Source organism: Cygnus atratus, chromosome 18 (genome assembly GCF_013377495.2).
Source record: "Cygnus atratus isolate AKBS03 ecotype Queensland, Australia chromosome 18, CAtr_DNAZoo_HiC_assembly, whole genome shotgun sequence".
Taxonomy (NCBI): Eukaryota; Metazoa; Chordata; class Aves; order Anseriformes; family Anatidae; genus Cygnus; species Cygnus atratus.
This window is the reverse complement of record NC_066379.1, coordinates 11,034,662-11,039,840: the sequence shown is the minus strand read 5'-3', so window position 1 is coordinate 11,039,840 and position 5,179 is coordinate 11,034,662. Positions and strand designations below refer to the sequence as shown.

General features: G+C 39.7%; 1 non-coding gene across 1 annotated transcript; it reads left to right on the top strand.

The window, feature by feature from the left end:
• The first annotated feature begins 1,132 nt into the window (after window positions 1-1,132).
• LOC118254026 (U5 spliceosomal RNA) lies at window positions 1,133-1,247 on the top strand. The gene has a single exon (XR_004780577.1). It is a non-coding gene; the product is annotated as a U5 spliceosomal RNA (small nuclear RNA).
• Window positions 1,248-5,179: the final 3,932 nt, after the last annotated feature.

Sequence of the window (5,179 nt, the reverse complement as noted above, 5' to 3'; positions counted from 1 at the left end):
ATAAGAAATTTTAGGACCTCAACTGTTCACTACCAAGTACTTTCACTCTGGCTGAAAGGAGAGATTTTATTCAGGAGTAACTACTGATTCATCAGAAGAGGAAATAACAGAAAATCAGATCAGAGAGATACGACTTTGGGGATGGTCCTATAGGGAATGGGTCCTCAGTAAATACTTTAATTAATAAAAGAGCTAGAGCTTGCCTTGAGAACGTATCCAGAGAAGACAATAAATGTAGAACAGCTTCTCTTGTGCTAAGCTAGCATGTTCCCAAATAGACACATGGGAGATACGATTGCATAAAACATTGGTTGCACATAAACTAGGAATGTTCCTGTGAGGCAAGCCTCATGTTGACAGCTTAAGTATCACTGAATAAAAAGCTAATCTCATCGTAGACAATGACCTGGTTGCACAGTCTTCATCATGGATAGCATCAGCTACAATTGTATAAAAGGTAACTGAGATTTAAAATATGAATATTTGTTTCTTGGGAAGAGTCTTAGCTAACAGATGGTTCAAGATTGCTTCCAAACTCCTTGTAGCAACAGGCACAAAATGCTTTAGGAGAGTTCATTTGTAAATAGATACCATCAGAATAAATTGGTATGTAGGGATCAGGAAAGATCCTACCTTGGTGGCATATCATAGATTATTTCATTTCTGCATTATGCTTTTTTGTTTCATCAATGCATTGGAGCCATTTCAAAAGGCAGTGAATGATCTAGTACAGGCTTTCCGCATGGATGACATGCTCTTTTATGAAAATAACTTCCCAAAATTCTTGCATATTGAGCTAGCCAAATACATTTCATTTCACATTAGTTCAGCATGAAACTTCATCTTCTCATAGTGTCTTCAGAGCGTTATTGTTCCAGCAATGTCAATCCCCACCAGCTATGCGCACGGTTCCTTTTGATGAGCTCCCCAGCCAGACTATGATGCTGTGCTACTCTGGGCTGACGTGTGTAATTAATCCTGGGAGTTATGAAAGTCCAGGTACATAATGAGGGATGTTGGGAAAGGGATGTGTATCCAAGTGGAACTTTCTCAAATTTGTGAACCAGGACTGGACTTTCTTGCAGGCTATATTCATCATATCACAGCTTCTCTGCAGATTCATCTGCACACTGCTCTCTGGTTTCTCTTCAGATCCTATAAATCTTTTGCCTTTTACAAACAATTTCCATGGAGAGAAACTCATGAGTTTCATCACTGATTTTTTTTTTTTTTTTTCAGGCACCGTATTTGATATTTTACTTGGAGGTTGGTTAATATCCAGGCATCCTTTAGACAATTATGAAGCTTTTGTATAGGAAATGAACATCTAATCCCCAGATCCCATGAGACTATGCACCCTTATAGAAGGAATATGGTTTTCAAGAAAATCCTTTGCCCTTTGCTTTAAGAAAACCCTTTGCCCTAAGTCTCATAAAACAAAGCAGCTTAGGGATCTTTGCAATAGCAGGGCTGAACTAAACATGCTTAACAAAGTTTCCCTTTGTCAACAGCATTTTAGTGAGGTTCCCTCCTGCAGGATGAGTGTCAGGCTTCAGGCTAATCTCTGTAATTCTTTAACTAGAGATTTGCACGTTATTAAGTGGTAGTTTTCTCTGTGGGTGGAAAGCTATCATGCAGTAGAACATTCCTCCTGATGGAAAGCTCAAATGCTTCATTCTTCACATAAGAGGCCAATGCTGTGTGTCTCAGCTGAAGGACAAAAATGGCAAAGGAAATCAGAATAAAATCCCTATTGAAAGAGGGGATTATATTCACCACATCTATCCATAGGCTGTGGGCAAGTGGAGATTTCTTAAGTTAGCCCCAACCATTAATTAGCCTCTACAGGTAATTACAGATTTTGAAATGATCATTGCTGAGCATAGTCAACAATCACAGCTTGGATTGCATGGGACAAACTAGGAGATAGTGTTACACTGTGAAAAAGTACTGAAGAAGCTAGCAAACCTCAGGGTCTGTCTACTTCCAGCATCCACAACAAAGACTATCTTTTACTGTCATTTCAGCTAAATCTTGATAATCTTGATTCTTTTCTACTGGGAGACATGTTCCACACACAGCCTTTTAAACATAGTAAGCTTGTTACATCAGAGACTTGTTTTTGTTTTTGTTTTTGGCTAATACTATCCTTTTATAGACAGTAAGAAAAAAATACTTTCACTTTTTATAACTGGGTACCAAATGTTTAAAGGTAAACTACCTCAGACCCTCTGGTCTGAGATAGAGCTCCTACAAACAAGGTCCACGCATAGCACACCAGCCCTGCACCAGTACAAACAGTGGGGAAAGTGAGAAACATGCAGGAGGCTGGCACGCTAAGTTCTACGCGAATCTGCAAGGTGGGAAATCAGAAGGAAACTCTCCATGCTCTATTGAAGCCATTTTGGTGAATAATCTACTCAAGCCTTTGGCAAACCAGGGACATTTCTCTGAAACAATCCATCCCATTGTCATTTATTAAGATTGCTTCCACATCCAACTTTAAACCTCCTTCCCTTAACAAACAGAGGGCCAAACTCCCCTGAGGTCTTTACAATGGCTTTGCTGGGTCCCTGTGCAGGCAAACTCCTGTTGGCACTGCGATTTGATCCTCAAGCTTCATCTTGAATTCATTTGCGTGTGGCATTTGCATGCTGATTTCTTTGACGCCCTAATGGTTCAATTTCAAAGCACATCTTTTCCCTTTTATCTCTAGCTGAATGAGATGTCTCAATAAGCGCCAGATAAAGACGGAAGTCTTTTGTCTGAAAGCACACAGGCATGGCCAGCTGTGATGAAAACTGGCTGAAGTTTCACAGGCTGCTTGTCTGCCTCCAAACTGGAGCTCCAGCTCCTTTCAGTCTGGAGGAGCAGAGTAGGGGAAAAGGCCTTTCTTGTACACATGGTTGCCAAAACAGCTGAGCGTCTTCCAGTGTTTATTTTTCCTTCCAGAAGTTATTTTTGAGAAAGGGTTTGAGGGGAGCAAAAGGGAAGGGATCAACAGGGAAGAAAGAAAGAAAAAGAGAGCAGACAATAACAGTTAAATCAGTGATTTGTATCATATGAGGTATTAGATGGAACACCATCTTTATACTGAAAGTAGACACTGCCGTTTGCATTTGAGCCTCTGAGCCAGACGTTATTCAGTTGTTTAACAGTGGGATGTCCCTGTGCTTTTTTTTTTCTTTTTTTTTTCTGATTTTAAAAAGACTTGCCTTTGTGCCTTTGAGTTAGTTGACCTGTTGAATACAAACGGTCTGGCATTGAAAAACAAAGGTTATTTTTTGAGCCAGCTAATAGTGAACAAAATTGTGTCTATCTTAAAAAAAAAAAAAAAGTCAATAGGCCTACAGGATGGCATAATTAAGGAAGGATTATTACAAAATCAAGGGTACTAGTAAGGTGTGCATTTTGAATAATATTTTTACAGGTTTTAAGAGATCTACCAAATATGAAACCTCCTATACAGTACTCAACACTGGTTACATACCAACCACATTTGCTCAGGGTGGTGCATTAGAAATTGGAAAGATCTAATTCTACTGCCTAAGCCAAAAAAATCTAGATGGTGAGTTTGTTCCCCAAATGATCTGCCCCGAAGCTAAAGCAAGATTATGTGTTTTTCATGGAGTTATTGAAAACATACTGAATTTAAGCTCAAGAGGTCTTGACACGTGGAGAACAGTTTAAAGCCTGCAAGGCCATGATGCTTGTTAGGATTATACATGGTGGAGACTGACTAGCAGTTGCCGATTTTGGTCTCATTACAGCCTGTAATGCGGTTTGTGCAGATTGTAGCTTGGCATGGGCTGCTCTCTGTAAAACCAAGGAGTAAGAGCTACCGGCGCATCTTTGACCACACTTTGCACAAAGACTTGGGTGTCAACCTAAACGCTAACACTCCTGCCAAACCAGCGCCATTTTATTAGCCTTTCAGTAGAATGACAAAGAAACACAGCTTCCCTGCAGGAGCTCCAAGGGGTTAAATTCGCTTGGAGAAAGGAAAGTCAGATGGGCTAGTCTCAAATAAGCCGCCCATCTGGGAAATGTCAAGTTTTCTCACAATGTTTTTAAGGGTTTGTAATGTGGCTGATCGTTTGCATGCATGAAAACAGCATGGGAATGCAATATTTCCTACTATATGTGTGGTGGAGCCCTCCAGTCCAGCTGTATTTTCCTTGTCATGTTCTTGAATTCTGACACCATTTAGAACATGCCAGTTACTACCGTAGAAAATGCATTTTCATTCTGTTCCTTGGATGAAAAGCACATTAAGGCAGAAGAGAAAAAACAGCAAATTCTGAAGTTAAAGTTATCAGTGAGGTCTCTTTTGCCTCCCCCCCCCTTTTTTTTCCTTTTTTTTTTTTTTTTTTTTTTTAACAACATATAATTTCATCAGGGGGTTGAGTAGGTGGGGGTAAAACTCAGTTTGACACCATCCTAAAAATGAGAATGTGAAAGTCTGGGCTTGATGCCACAGAGGAAGAGAGAGAATGATGACAACATTACTGTCACTATATTACCACACACTGTAAATTAAAGTTAGTGGTAGGCAGTTTAAGCAGTATTCCTGTCTGATTCATTAAAAAAATACAGTAGCTATATGGGCACAAAAGTCTTGTTCTTCATGTATCTGATATATGATTGGAAAGTTGCATTATATCCTGTCTTGAGGAAAGGCCTGTGCTCTCGGCATCCCAGGCAGAACAGCAAATTTGTAGCCATTGACTTCTGCGGATAGGACCCCATGCCTGATGTGTTGGCCATGTCTGAGGAGAATCGTCGCTGAAATATGTGAGCCAGATCCTCCGTAGGTGTAAACTGGCAAATCCCTATTAAAGTTAATGATTTACTGATTTAGTCCAGCTGAGGTCTGGCACTCTGTGTGCAAGTGTCAAGAAGAGGAACTATTTATTCCTAAGTGAACCATTAACTTCGGGTCCTTTATGTTCATCTCTGCAGTTAAAATTCCTACTGCATTTCTTCAAAAGAAAAAAGGGTGATATATACGTGAGTCATATGTCTACATACCAGGCACCATGAACAGCAGAAGCTGTAATTAGTACTTCTCAATAAAGCTATATGAGTAACTGGCTTCTCCTTTTACTGCCAAGTCAAGTATAAACTTTTTGGATCAAATTATTACAAAAATATTTTAATGCAAATTGATACATCACAA